Genomic DNA, 17,371 nt, shown 5'->3' with positions numbered 1-17,371 from the left:
TATAATGACGAGATGCTCATCATGTCTCCACCCTAAGAATGGAGTCGTTGTTTAAAAGGCTGGAATGCAGGCGAAAAAGCTTAGGCCCAAAATAAACCCGTAGAAACGGATTGGGAATATTTTGTCGAGCGTGAAAGCTCTCGCTTTTCCTCTTCCTCTCTGGCTCCGTCCAGATCCGTTGTGTGGCCCCATGAGGAAGAGTGTTGCACCAGGCTGCTGCTGCGCATGTGCAGTATGCTGCAGAAGGACAACTCCAATGCGACCGGAGAGATAAGACCGGAGCAGACTGCACGGAAAGTGTGCTCACTGACGAAGTTTGGTATCAACGAAAAGTTCTTCTTCTTTTCTAGTTGTTCACATGACACGTGGGGATAAGAAGTGCGTGGTAACACAGTAGATTTGGACAAGACCTGAAACAAGTAGCCTCGTTAAAAAAAGCGAGCGCGTCTGCTTGCGAAACACTTGTGGCTTTTTGGCGTGCAATTGGGAAGCGGTGAGTTGCCTTTTATTTATGTTATTAAATCAGACATAATTGACCTATTGTTGTTGCCTACTGGACACAGACGTCAATTGAATGTCTATTCCAATTTGAAATGGAATTGAAATAACGTGGAAACAACGTTGATTCAACCAGTGTATTCCCAGTGGGTGTGTTCTTGTGTTCAGCAAAACGTGTGTTAGAAATGAAAACGCTACACACGATCAGTAGTTCATTAGTTGTGATTTGCCTGTTCTACATATTGCTGTTATTTACACTCTATTGTTATAGTTACTTTACAAGTCTTTCATCTGTTGAGGTTTAATTTTTACGTGGATACGTAACACACTTTCTGTAGTGAAGTGGACTTTCATTCCAAGGTGGCCCTTTCGTTTTACAGACCACACCAACCACACATCTGGCATTTATTGAACATTTAGTTGAACATGAACACATTGTGCATCTAATGCAAGTGAAACAATGTATGAATAAGTCAAACTGGTGTGAGTTTGATTGTTTGTGGACTATGACATGCCGTAGGCTGTTAGACAGTATGTGATATTATTCATGCTGAGGATCGCTGAACTCCGGTCTCTCATACTGACGCGGGGTTGACTTTTCATACCTGGACCCACAACAACAATGACTATTAAAGATTCTGTAAACGTACCTATCTTTGTCCTGTACAATTGCGATCTTTCTGCGGGGTGCTGAAATGAATACTTTAAATATATATATATTTAAATCGAATACAACCACTGAAGGACCGCAGTTGTACAGGACAGACTTGTACAGGTAGCTACGCGTTTTCAGAGTTGACATTTTTACAAGAATCGACTGATGGTGACTCATTGTTGTTGCTAGTAAATCCTGAGGGATCTACACAAGGTTTCCCTCAGGAGTCTACTTTCCAGTAGGGATCTGGGCCAAAGTAGTTCACTAAATAGGGAATAGGTGTTCATTTGTGACTTAACCTATTGCTTTCTGTCATCCACCCATGGTTCACACTTTACAGTAGTTTTTTATTTTTATTTTACCTTTATTTAACTAGGCAAGTCAGTTAAGAACAAATTCTTATTTTCAATGATGGCCTAGGCACAGTGGGTTAACTGCCTGTTCAGGGGCAGAACGACAGATTTGTACCTTGTCAGCTCGGGGATTGGAACTTGCAACCTTTCGGTTACTATTCCAACGCTCTAACCACTAGGCTACCCTGCCGCCCCAAAAGTTATTAATGTGTGATTATTCCTATTAGTACATTCCTATTAGTACAGTGTAATAACTAGGCCTTTAACATGTTGGACCTTAGTGGGTGGTTATAATGCTACATTTAACATGTTGGACCTTAGTGGGTGGTTATAATGCTACATTTAACATGTTGGACCTTAGTGGGTGGTTATAATGCTACATTTAACAAGTTGGACCTTAGTGGGTCGTTATAATGCTACATTTAACATGTTGGACCTAAGTGGGTGGTTATAATGCTACATTTAACATGTTGGATCTTAGTGGGTGGTTATAATGCTACATTTAACATGTTGGATCTTAGTGGGTGGTTATAATGCTACATTTAACATGTTGCACCTTAAACTGGGTGGTTAAATAAAGGTCCAACTTGTAATCAGGGCATAAAATGTACTTTTTCATATACCAGCCACTGTGGCAGGTAGATTTTTTACCAGCCCAAATATTTTCCCCCACTAAAATGACACCAACAAAACACAAAAACACTGACGAGCGTGCTTTGTATTGTTTCTTAAACAATAAATGTATTACTAGTAAGAAGTCATGTGGTATATTGTTTAATTTTGTGACTTCTTACCAAAATATCACAGAGAAACATGTTTACCTGCCCCTTTAAGGGCGGGAGGTTACCGTGGTTACGTCACTGGAGTCATGTTAGTGCCTGTGAGATTGAGTCTGACTAGTAGAAGCCTTGTCTTTTCTTCCCTAGCTGATGAAAGTCAAATGTTAGGAGAAAAACAACCTAGCTTGTGAACAAAACAATGTAAATATTCAAGAAACACAACGACAGTCTCACTTCAGTAGACTTTCATTTCAAGTAAATTAGACCAACTTTTATGACTGCGCACAGCACTTCTAAAAATGAATCTTTCAGTCAGCTCTTCATGTGAACACAGTCCCCAGCCAGACAGTGTTGCAGCCAGGGTTGCCAGGTCTAGCTAAATTGTATCAGACAGTGTTGCAGCCAGGATTGCCAGGTCTAGCTAAATTGTATCAGACAGTGTTGCAGCCAGGGTTGCCAGGCCTAGCTAAAATGTATCAGACAGTGTTGCAGCCAGGGTTGCAGGGTCTAGCTAAATTGTATGACAGTGTTGCAGCGAGGGTTGCCAGGTCTAGCTAAAATGTATCAGACAGTGTTGCAGCCAGGGTTGCAGGGTCTAGCTAAATTGTATGACCGTGTTGCAGCGAGGGTTGCCAGGTCTAGCTAAAATGTATCAGACAGTGTTGCAGCGAGGGTTGCCAGGTCTAGCTAAACTGTATTTTTAACGATGTAGTCTAAGAAGCTAAATTCGGGTTTTCCATCAAAATAAAAATTCTTGCGAGTTTAAGAATATGACACAAGAGAAGAGATACGTCGCCCTTGTTAAACTCTCCAGATCATTTTCCATCAATGGATGTCGATTTAATTAGTTTTGACTGCTTTGAGTAAGCAATAAGGCCGGAGCAGGTGTGGTATATGGCCAATATACCACGGCTAAGGGCTGTTCTTTGTACATAGTCCTTAGCTGTGGTAGATTGGCCATACCCCACAAACCCCTGAGGTGCCTTCTTGCTATTATAAACTGGTTACCAACGTAATTATATCAGTATAAAGTATGTTTTTGTCATTCCTGTGGTACACGCCTGATATACCATGGCTGTCATCCAATCTGCATTCAGGGTTCAAACCAACCAGTTTATAATTGTAGATAAATCCTGTTTGTTCATGTGCACAACTGTAGATCAATCTGACAGGAGAGTTTAAGTGCTGAATGTTGGACAGAGGATCTCAATCTCTGAGCAAGAAACACTTGGACCAACTTTGGGCTATTTTCTGGAAATTGTGCTATTGTTATGTGCAAGATGTTGAGACAACAAACTATAAATGGCCTATTATTCGAGATTAGCTTGTTATTTGTCGTCGTTATATCAGTTCCAATGCGTTAATGTTTTATGGTAAACAGGAGTCTCCATAATGACATGTAAAATAGCCCTAACTACAACTGGTAAACAGTAGTCTCCATAATGACATGTTAAATAGCCCTACCAACAACTGGTAAACAGTAGTCTCCATAATGACATGTTAAATAGCCCTAACTACAACTGGTAAACAGTAGTCTCCATAATGACATGTTAAATAGCCCTACCAACAACTGGTAAACAGTAGTCTCCATAATGACATGTTAAATAGCCCTAACTACAACTGGTAAACAGTAGTCTCCATAAGGACATGTTAAATAGCCCTACCAACAACTGGTAAACAGTAGTCTCCATAATGACATGTTAAATAGCCCTAACTACAACTGGTAAATTTAGAAGTAGCCCAAAACCCACAACCTGCGACCAATACATTTTCTCCGGCGACATCGTTTCAAAATAGCCCGATTTGGCGGGAAAATTGTGAAAATGGCAACACTGGTTGCAGTGCGAGGCTATAGGATACATCGTTTTTGACTTTGTGCGATTAATTTACCAGCTATGAAACAAAACAGCAGAAATACTTTGAAAACAGCTACTGCAGCATTTATTTTACTATAAATGTGATCATATTTTTTTATTAACAAATGGCAGCGAAATGCTGGCACTGTGGAGCCCTGACCACTCGCCAACGTGGCTGCTGAAGTAGAGCTCTTACCCACCAATGCCAAAATCTACCTGCAGATGGCGGGTGTTAATGCTACATTTAACATGTTGGACCTTAGTGGGTGGTTATAATGCTACATTTAACATGTTGGACCTTAGTGGGTGGTTATAATGCTACATTTAACATGTTGGACCTTAGTGGGTGGTTATAATGCTACATTTAACATGTTGGACCTTAGTGGGTGGTTATAATGCTACATTTAACATTAGGTGACCTGTAGTTGTTGTACAGGTATATTTCCTAAACAGGTTTGTGTATTTGCATGTAGCTTATATGGTGTTTCCTGTAGGCTTTCCCAGCCATACCAAGATAACATGGGACAGTTCTGTACTATAGGATAACATGGGACAGTTCTGTACTATAGGATAACATGGGACAGTTCTGTACTATAGGATAACATGGGACAGTTCTGTACTATAGGATAACATGGGACAGTTCTGTACTATAGGATAACATGGGACAGTTCTGTACTATAGGATAACATGGGACAGTTCTGTACTATAGGATAACATGGGACAGTTCTGTACTATAGGATAACATGGGACAGTTCTGTACTATAGGATAACATGGGACAGTTCTGTACTATAGGATGACATGGGACAGGTCTGTACTATAGGATGACATGGGACAGTTCTGTACTATGGTGGTGGTGTATCATTGCCCCCCCCCCCCCCCCATCCCCCAGCCTGATACACTGTGAGGCAGATGGCCACAAAGCCTTATTATGCTGTGCTGATAGGAATTGTCAGTGACTTGGATCCATAACAGACGATGTAAATGAACACTGTTGATCGTATCAGACCTCCTTTATACAGGGCTTGGACGCATTTAAACATTTCAACAAGGAGTCATTTGGAAACCGTCCTTCTCCCACAAATGTTTTTTATAGGCCAGCAGTATTCTGTAACTGAGGTAGACAGCTGTGCGTCTGTATCCGTGGTGTGGCCAGACATTCATTGGTGGGTGGGCTTGCAGGAGGTGGGGGGGGGGGCTCTTCTTTGTCTACACCCATTCAGCATCGTTCACACCCTCTTAAAAGCTTTGGCCCCACCCATCTCTTTAAGGGTTGATCTGAGCGTTCTGTCCAAACAACAGCAGTCAAGCACCCAATATAACTGGCTAATTTTGGCTAGTTTGCTGGCTACTTCCAGACACAAATGAGAGAACACCTCACTCTGACCATTTTACTCCCCCTAGCAGAGCTGGTTAGGCTGTTTTTATGTTATCCAAAGCGTTGGTGACTGCAACTGTGCTGCTGGCGCAATTTACACTTTTTTGCCAACGTTTACTGACACCGGCCGTATTCAACGGGTGTTGAGCGTTTTGTAAATTCATCAGTTATTCTGTGCTCTGGCACACTGAGATGAGAGTGCTCTGATATCAGCGTAGATAACCAGAGAGAATTTACCAGCTACGTCTATCGACAGTTGTCGCAGTGACGTCATAAACATTCTATTGAAATGGTTACTTGCATAGTGGAGTCTTTTGTTGAAACATGCAGCTAGCTATCTAGGTAAATAATGAACCATAATCCCAACTGATGATGTTACTACCCTGAGGGAATCTGCAGGTAGCTAACCAACCAGGTTCAATGTTAGCTAGCTAACATTAGGCTATAACTAGCAATCCAAATGGCTCTGAGATACGAATAAGAAGATCATACACGTAACGTTAGCTAGCGAGCTAACAATGCACTTTAACTTGAAATGAAAACAACTTCTGTCGAAATTAGAAACATGTCATATCTGAAAATGTAGCTTGCTAGACTATCTTACCCGTATACATCATGGATGGACGCTTCTCCCTTCCACGGATACCATGGTTGCCCTTAGTTTGAAGATGTAATCCAGAGACAGGTGTTTCCTCAATCTCCTTAGCTATCATACTCTAATTCCAGTGATTTCAACTCGGTCGTCCAGAAAGTGGAGAGCAACACTTATACAGTTCTACTATGTGATACATAAAGAAAAAGCAGCATTAGACAGGATTACCTACACATACTGACCAGCTCCAATAGACAGAAGCGTTCTACATGGCAGACCAATCCGAACTCATCTCTCGGCATGTCCAGCCCACTCATTATCTCAGCCAATCATGGTCAACTGGAAGGTTGCTGACTTTTTCTGTGGTTGAACCAACAAGGCTCGTAATTTAACTATTTTATTTGTATTTACAGATGACATACAAGTTTGATATTAAGCCACATGAAAGTTCACATGTTACAGAAGGAATTTCTGCAAAAACAAGTATTTTGATTTAAAAAAGACAGTTTACTTTCAAATGTCTCTCCTGTGAATTAGTGACCCTAGTGAAGTAGTTTCCTAGTTTCCTGAAATGAGTCACATTTCACCATGAGACTGAGAGAACATTTAGCTGTTTTAAAGCTAATTTCCTGCAATTCTATGCATTTTGCCATGGGGCAAAGGCACTCCACGGAGATGCTGGTCCATGTTGACTCTACAAGGTGTCGAAAGCGTTCCACAGGGATGCTGGTCCAAGTTGTGTCAAGTTGGCTGGCTGTCCTTTGGGTGGTGGACCATTCTTGATACACACAGGAAACTGTTGAGCATGAAAAACCCAACAGTGTTGAGGTTCTTGACACAAACCGGTGCGCCTGGTACCTACTACCATACCCCGTTCAAAGGCACTTAAATGTTTTGTCTTTCCCATTCACCCTCTGAATGGCACATACACAATCCATGTCTCAATTGTCTGAAAGCTAAAAAAAAATCCTTCTTTAACCTGTCACCTCCCATTCATCTAAACTGATTTTGACGTGGATTTAGTGACATCAATAAGGGATCATAGCTTTCACCTGGATTCACCTCGTCAGTCTATCATGGAAAGAGCAGGTGTACTTAATGTTTTGTCCAGTCAGTATAGGTGTGTTGACTGTGATAAAGGCACTGGAGGATGAGCTGTCGTGTTTGCTAACTGAACAAATTTAATAGGCAGTGGCATGGTGAATGTAGCCATGGAAGCACACATACAGTATGCCTCAATGCAGTCATATTCCTGGCTTATTGGGGTAAACTTTCAGTTCCTTTTTCTGGCCACCCATCCCATGAGAGTGAATTTCATTCCAGTGCACTGCTAGCTATGCATTCTGATGGTGTTTAGGTGTAAAGACAAATTATGTCCCATCTGGAACACAACTTGGCTGGTCTCTATTTGTAGATTATGTTAGCGTTTGGACTATCCACAGGGTGTAAAGATCAGGACTGGAGGGGCGGGGTCTCTGATCTCTATTTGTAGAATATGTTAGCGTTTGGACTATCCACAGGGTGTAAAGATCAGGACTGGAGGGGCGGGGTCTCTGATCTCTATTTGTAGAATATGTTAGCGTTTGGACTATCCACAGGGTGTAAAGATCAGGACTGGAGGGGCAGGGTCTCTGGTCTCTATTTGTAGAATATGTTAGCGTTTGGACTATCCACAGGGTGTAATTTTTAGATTTTCCCAGTGGTCAAAAAGTTCAGTTCCATCTCTTCATAATATCTCTTCCTGACACGGAGCTATTACCTTTGATGCAATGATGAAAAGCTGTAACAAGGAACCAATAGGAGATCCTTGACAGCTATTTAGGAAATTCCTGGAGTTCCATGTACCATAACTCCATTAGTAGTCTGTACCAGTCTGTATGTACCATATTTACATTAGTAGTCTAAGTACCATAACTCCATTAGTGCTCTGTATGTACCATAACTCCGTTAGTAGTCTCAATACCAGTGGTATTGTAGATATGTAGTGGTAGAGTAGTGGGGTAATAATGTGTTGTGGTGTAATAATGTGTTGTATTGTAGATATGTAGTGGTGTAATAATGTGTTGTGGTGTAATAATGTGTTGTATTGTAGATATGTAGTGGTGTAATAATGTGTTGTATTGTAGATATGTAGTGGTAGAGTAGTGGTGTAATAATGTGTCGTATTGTAGATATGTAGTGGTAGAGTAGTGGTGTAATAATGTGTTGTATTGTAGATATGTAGTGGTAGAGTAGTGGGGTAATAATGTGTTGTATTGCAGATATGTTGTGGTAGAGTAGTGGTGTAATAATGTGTTGTATTGTAGATATGTAGTGGTGTAATAATGTGTTGTATTGTAGATATGTAGTGGTAGAGTAGTGTTGTATTGTAGATATGTTGTACTAGAGTAGTGGTGTTATAATGTATTGTAGATATGTAGTGGTAGAGTAGTGGGGTAATAATGTGTTGTATTGTAGATATGTTGTGGTAGAGTAGTGGGGTAATAATGTGTTGTATTGTAGATATGTAGTGGTAGAGTAGTGGGGTAATAATGTGTTGTATTGTAGATATGTAGTGGTAGAGTAGTGGTGTAATAATGTGTCGTATTGTAGATATGTAGTGGTAGAGTAGTGGTGTAATAATGTGTTGTATTGTAGATATGTAGTGGTGTAATAATGTGTTGTATTGTAGATATGTAGTGGTAGAGTAGTGGTGTAATAATGTGTTGTATTGTAGATATGTAGTGGTAGAGTAGTGGTGTAATAATGTATTGTAGAGTAGTGGTGTAATAATGTGTCGTATTGTAGATATGTAGTGGTGTAATAATGTGTCGTATTGTAGATATGTAGTGGTAGAGTAGTGGTGTAATAATGTGTTGTATTGTAGATATGTAGTGGTAGAGTAGTGGTGTAATAATGTGTTGTATTGTAGATATGTTGTGGTAGAGTAGTGGTGTAATAATGTGTTGTATTGTAGATATGTAGTGGTAGAGTAGTGGTGTAATAATGTGTTGTATTGTAGATATGTAGTGGTAGAGTAGTGGGGTAATAATGTGTTGTATTGTAGATATGTAGTGTTAGAGTAGTGGTGTAATAATGTGTTGTATTGTAGATATGTAGTGGTAGAGTAGTGGTGTAATACTGTGTTGTATTGTAGATATGTAGTGGTGTAATAATGTGTTGTATTGTAGATATGTAGTGGTGTAATAATGTGTTGTAGATATGTAGTGGTAGAGTAGTGGTATTGTAGTGGTGTAATAATGTGTTATATTGTAGATATGTAGTGGTAGAGTAGTGGTGTAATAATGTGTTGTATTGTAGATATGTTGTGGTAGAGTAGTGGTGTAATAATGTGTTGTATTGTAGTGGTGTAATAATGTGTTATATTGTAGATATGTAGTGGTAGAGTAGTGTTGTATTGTAGTGGTGTAATAATGTGTTGTATTGTAGTGGTGTAATAATGTGTTGTATTGTCGATATGTAGTGGTAGAGTAGTGTTGTATTGCAGATATGTTGTGGTAGAGTAGTGGTGTAATAATGTGTTATATTGTAGATATGTAGTGGTAGAGTAGTGGTGTAATAATGTATTGTAGATATGTAGTGGTGTAATAATGTGTTGTATTGTAGGAATGTAGTGGTAGAGTAGTGGTGTAATAATGTATTGTAGATATGTAGTGGTGTAATAATGTGTTGTATTGTAGATATGTTGTGGTAGAGTAGTGGTGTAATAATGTGTTGTATTGTAGATATGTAGTGGTGTAATAATGTGTTGTATTGTAGATATGTTGTGGTAGAGTAGTGGTGTTATAATGTATTGTAGATATGTAGTGGTAGAGTAGTGGGGTAATAATGTGTTGTATTGCAGATATGTTGTGGTAGAGTAGTGTTGTATTGTAGATATGTTGTACTAGAGTAGTGGTGTTATAATGTATTGTAGATATGTAGTGGTAGAGTAGTGGGGTAATAATGTGTTGTATTGCAGATATGTTGTGGTAGAGTAGTGGTGTAATAATGTGTTGTATTGTAGATATGTAGTGGTGTAATAATGTGTTGTATTGTAGATATGTAGTGGTAGAGTAGTGTTGTATTGCAGATATGTTGTGCTAGAGTAGTGGTGTTATAATGTATTGTATTGTAGATATGTAGTGGTAGAGTAGTGGGGTAATAATGTGTTGTATTGTAGATATGTAGTGGTAGAGTAGTGGTGTAATAATGTGTTGTATTGTAGATATGTAGTGGTAGAGTAGTGTTGTATTGTAGTGGTGTAATAATGTGTTGTATTGTAGATATGTAGTGGTAGAGTAGTGGGGTAATAATGTGTTGTATTGTAGATATGTAGTGGTGTAATAATGTGTTGTATTGTAGTGGTGTAATAATGTGTTGTATTGTAGATATGTAGTGGTAGAGTAGTGGGGTAATAATGTGTTGTATTGTAGATATGTAGTGGTGTAATAATGTGTTGTATTGTAGTGGTGTAATAATGTGTTGTATTGTAGATATGTAGTAGTAGAGTAGTGGTGTAATAATGTGTTGTATTGTAGATATGTAGTGGTAGAGTAGTGGTGTTATAATGTATTGTAGATATGTAGTGGTGTAATAATGTGTTGTATTGTAGATATGTTGTGGTAGAGTAGTGTTGTATTGCAGATATGTTGTGGTAGAGTAGTGGGGTAATAATGTGTTGTATTGTAGATATGTAGTGGTAGAGTAGTGGGGTAATAATGTGTTGTATTGTAGATATGTAGTGGTAGAGTAGTGGGGTAATAATGTGTTGTATTGTAGATATGTAGTGGTAGAGTAGTGGGGTAATAATGTGTTGTATTGTAGATATGTAGTGGTAGAGTAGTGGTGTAATAATGTGTTGTATTGTAGATATGTAGTGGTAGAGTAGTGGGGTAATAATGTGTTGTATTGTAGTGGTAGAGTAGTGGGGTAATAATGTGTTGTATTGTAGATATGTAGTGGTAGAGTAGTGGGGTAATAATGTGTTGTATTGTAGTGGTGTTATAATGTGTTGTATTGTAGATATGTAGTGGTGTAGTAATGTGTTGTATTGTAGATATATAGTGGTAGAGTAGTGGTGTTATAATGTATTGTAGATATGTAGTGGTAGAGTAGTGGTGTAATAACGTGTTGTATTGTAGATATGTAGTGGTAGAGTAGTGGTGTAATAATGTGTTGTATTGTAGATATGTAGTGGTAGAGTAGTGGTTTAATAATGTGTTTTATTGTAGATATGTAGTGGTAGAGTATTGGTGTTATATTGTAGATATGTAGTGGTGTTATAATGTATTGTAGATATGTAGTGGTAGAGTAGTGGTGTAATAACGTGTTGTATTGTAGATATGTAGTGGTAGAGTAGTGGTGTAATAATGTGTTGTATTGTAGATATGTAGTGGTGTAATAATGTGTTGTATTGTAGATATGTAGTGGTAGAGTAGTGGTGTAATAATGTGTTGTATTGTAGATATGTAGTGGTAGAGTAGTGGGGTAATAAAGTGTTGTATTGTAGTGGTGTTATAATGTGTTGTATTGTAGATATGTAGTGGTAGAGTAGTGGTGTTATAATGTATTGTAGATATGTAGTGGTAGAGTAGTGGTGTAATAACGTGTTGTATTGTAGATATGTAGTGGTAGAGTAGTGGTGTAATAATGTATTGTAGATATGTAGTGGTAGAGTAGTGGTTTAATAATGTGTTTTATTGTAGATATGTAGTGGTAGAGTAGTGGTGTAATAATGTGTTATATTGTAGATATGTAGTGGTGTTATAATGTATTGTAGATATGTAGTGGTAGAGTAGTGGTGTAATAACGTGTTGTATTGTAGATATGTAGTGGTAGAGTAGTGGTGTAATAATGTGTTGTATTGTAGATATGTAGTGGTAGAGTAGTGGTGTAATAATGTGTTGTATTGTAGATATGTAGTGGTAGAGTAGTGGGGTAGTAATGTGTCGTATTGTAGATATGTAGTGGTGTAATAATGTGTCGTATTGTAGATATGTAGTGGTGTAATAATGTATTGTAGAGTAGTGGTGTAATAATGTGTCGTATTGTAGATATGTAGTGGTGTAATAATGTGTTGTATTGTAGATATGTAGTGGTAGAGTAGTGTTGTATTGTAGTGGTGTAATAATGTGTTGTATTGTAGTGGTGTAATAATGTGTTGTATTGTAGATATGTAGTGGTAGAGTAGTGGGGTAATAATGTATTGTAGATATGTAGTGGTGTAATAATGTGTTGTATTGTAGATATGTTGTGGTAGAGTAGTGGTGTTATAATGTATTGTAGATATGTAGTGGTAGAGTAGTGGGGTAATAATGTGTTGTATTGTAGATATGTAGTGGTGTAATAATGTGTTGTATTGTATTGGTGTAATAATGTGTTGTATTGTAGTGGTGTAATAATGTGTTGTATTGTAGATATGTAGTGGTAGAGTAGTGGTTTAATAATGTGTTGTATTGTAGATATGTAGTGGTGTAATGTGTTTTATTGTAGATATGTAGTGGTAGAGTAGTGTTGTAATAACGTGTTGTATTGTAGATATGTAGTGGTAGAGTAGTGGTGTAATAATGTGTTGTATTGTAGATATGTAGTGGTAGAGTAGTGGTGTAATAATGTGTTGTATTGTAGATATGTAGTGGTAGAGTAGTGGTGTAATAATGTATTGTATTGCAGATATGTTGTGGTAGAGTAGTGGTGTAATAATGTGTTGTATTGTAGATATGTAGTGGTAGAGTAGTGTTGTAATAACGTGTTGTATTGTAGATATGTAGTGGTAGAGTAGTGGTTTAATAATGTGTTGTATTGTAGATATGTAGTGGTAGAGTAGTGGTGTAATAATGTATTGTAGAGTAGTGGTGTAATGTGTTGTATTGTAGATATGTAGTGGTAGAGTAGTGGTGTTATAATGTATTGTAGATATGTAGTGGTAGAGTAGTGTTGTAATAACGTGTTGTATTGTAGATATGTAGTGGTAGAGTAGTGGTGTAATAATGTGTTGTATTGTAGATATGTAGTGGTAGAGTAGTGGTGTAATAATGTGTTGTATTGTAGATATGTAGTGGTGTAATGTGTTGTATTGTAGATATGTAGTGGTAGAGTAGTGGGGTAATAATGTGTTGTATTGTAGATATGTAGTGGTAGAGTAGTGGGGTAATAATGTGTTGTATTGTAGATATGTAGTGGTAGAGTAGTGGTGTAATAATGTGTTGTATTGTAGATATGTAGTGGTAGAGTAGTGGTGTAATAATGTGTTGTATTGTAGATATGTAGTGGTGTAATAATGTGTTGTATTGTAGATATGTAGTGGTGTAATAATGTGTTGTGGTGTAATAATGTGTTGTATTGTAGATATGTAGTGGTGTAATAATGTGTTGTATTGTAGTGGTGTAATAATGTGTTGTATTGTAGATATGTAGTGGTAGAGTAGTGGTGTAATAATGTGTTGTATTGTAGATATGTAGTGGTGTAATAATGTGTTGTATTGTAGATATGTAGTGGTAGAGTAGTGGTGTAATAATGTATTGTAGAGTAGTGGTGTAATAATGTGTCGTATTGTAGATATGTAGTGGTGTAATAATGTGTCGTATTGTAGATATGTAGTGGTAGAGTAGTGGTGTAATAATGTGTGGTATTGTAGATATGTAGTGGTAGAGTAGTGGTGTAATAATGTGTTGTATTGTAGATATGTAGTGGTGTAATAATGTGTTGTATTGTAGATATGTAGTGGTAGAGTAGTGGTGTAATAATGTGTTTTATTGTAGATATGTAGTGGTGTAATAATGTGTTGTAGAGTAGTGATGTAATAATGTGTTGTATTGTAGATATCTAGTGGTAGAGTAGAGGAACTAATGGGGATCCATAATAAACCCCAGGAAGACTAGCTGTTGCCTTGGCAGGAACTAATGGGGATCCTTGGTACATTTTGTGTGTGTGTGGGTCATCAACATTACATGGGTGTTTTCCACTGAAACACAGACTGGGGCTTTGTCACTAAACTGGTGCAGGAAGACACTGATGTTGGTTGGTACAACACACACACACACACACACACACACACTTTTACTGAAGGTGTCTTTTTTTATGAATGTGTTTTGTTTTTATGTAATGTTGTGTATAATAACATGTATTTTCATGTGTTTATTGTATTTTGATGTGTAATGTGGTGCCAGACAGGGCTCATCTATAGACCAGACCTTGGTCTCAGCATTTATTCCCTGTTAAAATAAAGGTTAAATAAAATAAACACACACACACTTCAGATCTGCCGCTGGGTGTGAATATAATATGGAATAGAATGGCAGTGGCTTCTAAATTGACGCCTTGCTGAGTAGATCCCTGTCCCATGGTGATCAAAGAACGGATTCCTCCTCCTCTTCAAGAAGGCCCCTGTCCCATGGTGGTCAAAGAACGGATTCCTCCTCCTCTTCAAGAAGATCCCTGTCCCATGGTGATCAAAGAACGGATTCCTCCTCCTCTTCAAGAAGGCCCCTGTCCCATGGTGATCAAAGAACGGATTCCTCCTCCTCTTCAAGAAGATCCCTGTCCCATGGTGATCAAAGAACGGATTCCTCCTCCTCTTCAAGAAGATCCCTGTCCCATGGTGATCAAAGAACGGATTCCTCCTCCTCTTCAAGAAGGCCCCTGTCCCATGGTGATCAAAGAACGGATTCCTCCTCCTCTTCAAGAAGATCCCTGTCCCATGGTGATCAAAGAACGGATTCCTCCTCCTCTTCAAGAAGGTCCCTGTCCCATGGTGATCAAAGAACGGATTCCTCCTCCTCTTCAAGAAGGTCCCTGTCCCATGGTGATCAAAGAACGGATTCCTCCTCCTCTTCAAGAAGGCCCCTGTCCCATGGTGATCAAAGAACGGATTCCTCCTCCTCTTCATGAAGGTCCTTGTCCTGATCAAAGAACGGAAGCCTCCTCTTCAAGAAGGTCCCTGTCCTGATCAAAGAATGGATTCCTCCTCCTCTTCAAGAAGGTCCCTGTCCCATGGTGATCAAATAACTTTGTATCTGTGTAATCTGAGGGAAATATGTCTCTCTAATATCGTCATACATTTGGCAGGAGGTTAGGAAGTGCAGCTCAGCTTCTACCTCATTTTGTGGGCAGTGTGGACATAACTTGTATTTTGAGAGCTTGGTCTGTCTTCTGCGACCTTTCTCAATAGCAAGGCTATGCTCACTGAGTTTGTACATAGACAGAGCTTTCCTTCATTTTGAGTCTGTCACAGTGGTTAGGCATTCTGCCGCTGTGTACTCTCTGTTTAGGGCCTGTTTAGCTTTTTCTTTATCATGATTCGGTCTAATTGTGTTGCTGGGGGCCTGTTTGTGTTCGTGAACGGAGCCCCAGTGTAACGATGTGCGCTGAGAGTCGGGAAGCAAGTACAGGGAGTGAATATTTAATCACATAAATGGAATATAATACAAACATGAAACACTAACAGCACATGAATCTGAAACAATAAGGCCTGGGGAAGGAATTTAAGGGTGTGACATAAATAGGGCAGGTAATCAAGGAAGTGATGGAGTCCAGGTGACAGTCGTGAAGAGGGCACGACAAAACCTATTCCCCCTCAGGAGACTGAAAAGATTTGGCATGGGTCCTCAGATCCTCAAAAGGATAATTATACAGCTGCACCATCGAGAGCATCACCGCCTGGTATGGCAACTGCTCGGCCTCCAACCGCAAGGCGCTACAGAGGGTAGTGAATACGGCCCAGTACATCACCAGGGCCAAGCTTCCTGCCATCCAGAACCTCTATACCAGGCGGTGTCAGAGGAAGGCCCTAAAAATTGTCAACGACTCCAGCCACCCTACTCATAGACTGTTCTCTCTGCTACCCCACGGCAAGCGGTACCGGAGCACCAAGTCTAGGTCCAAGAGGCTTCTAAACAGCTTCTAACCCAAGCCATAAGACTCCTGAACATCTAATCAAATGGCTACCCAGACTATTTGCATTGCCCCCCCCCCCTCTCTTCTACGCTGCTGCTACTCTCTGTTATATCTATGCATAGTCACTTTAATAACTCTACCAACATGTACATATTACCTCGACACCAGTGCCCCGGACATTGACTCTATACCGCTAACACCTGTTTTTAACAGTTTTAGAAAATAACATTTAAAAAAGTAAGAGATGAGAATTATTTGTTATTCTCGTCGCTTACTTTTTAAAAAATGGTATTTTCTAAAACTGCATCGTTGGTTACGGGCTTGTAAGTAAGCATTTCACTCTAAGGTCTAGCTAGACCTGTTGTATTTGGCGCATGTGACAAATACAATTTGATTTAATATTAACACTGTGTGTACAGTAGTTAGACTGTGTCTATAGTAGTTACACTGGATTTCTACAGTAGTTACACTGGATTTCTACAGTAGTTACTGTGTGTCTACAGTAGTTAGACTGGGTGTGTATACAGTAGTTGGACTGGGTGTGTATACAGTAGTTGGATTGGGTGTGTATACAGTAGTTGGATTGGGTGTGTATACAGTAGTTGGATTGGGTGTGTATACTGTAGTTGGATTGGGTGTGTATACAGTAGTTGGACTGGGTGTGTATACAGTAGTTGGACTGGGTGTGTATACAGTAGTTGGATTGGGTGTGTATACAGTAGTTGGATTGGGTGTGTATACAGTAGTTGGATTGGGTGTGTATACTGTAGTTGGATTGGGTGTGTATACAGTAGTTGGACTGGGTGTGTATACAGTAGTTGGACTGGGTGTGTATACAGTAGTTGGATTGGGTGTGTATACAGTAGTTGGATTGGGTGTGTATACTGTAGTTGGATTGGGTGTGTATACAGTAGTTGGACTGGGTGTGTATACTGTAGTTGGATTGGGTGTGTATACAGTAGTTGGACTGGGTGTGTATACAGTAGTTGGACTGGGTGTGTATACTGTAGTTGGACTGGGTGTGTATACAGTAGTTGGACTGGGTGTGCATACTGTAGTTGGACTGGGTGTGTATACTGTAGTTGGACTGGGTGTGTATACAGTAGTTGGAGTGGGTGTGCATACAGTAGTTGGACTGGGTGTGTATACAGTAGTTGGACTGGGTGTGTATACAGTAGTTGGACTGGGTGTGTATACTGTAGTTGGACTGGGTGTGTATACAGTAGTTGGACTGGGTGTGTATACTGTAGTTGGACTGGGTGTGTATACTGTAGTTGGACTGGGTGTGCATACTGTAGTTGGACTGGGTGTGTATACTGTAGTTGGACTGGGTGTGCATACAGTAGTTGGACTGGGTGTGTATACAGTAGTTGGACTGGGTGTGTA

At 39.3% G+C, this 17,371-nt stretch overlaps 1 protein-coding gene across 3 annotated transcripts in view; it reads left to right on the top strand.

The window, feature by feature from the left end:
- Positions 1 to 206: 206 nt before the first annotated feature.
- Positions 207 to 17,371, top strand: part of kank1a (KN motif and ankyrin repeat domains 1a) — a 136,334-nt gene continuing 119,169 nt past the window's right edge. For 2 of the 3 annotated variants that reach the window (XM_031829523.1, XM_031829524.1), the window contains exon 1: positions 207 to 493. The gene's annotated coding sequence lies outside the window, so the exon portion shown is untranslated. The remainder of the gene's footprint in view (positions 494 to 17,371) is intronic. The other variant, XM_031829522.1, reaches the window with a different exon arrangement.

The sequence above is a fragment of the Oncorhynchus kisutch genome, linkage group LG8 (genome assembly GCF_002021735.2).
Source record: "Oncorhynchus kisutch isolate 150728-3 linkage group LG8, Okis_V2, whole genome shotgun sequence".
NCBI classification, from domain to species: domain Eukaryota; kingdom Metazoa; phylum Chordata; class Actinopteri; order Salmoniformes; family Salmonidae; genus Oncorhynchus; species Oncorhynchus kisutch.
Note: the sequence above shows the minus strand (reverse complement) of the source record. Positions and strands in the feature narration are given on the sequence as shown.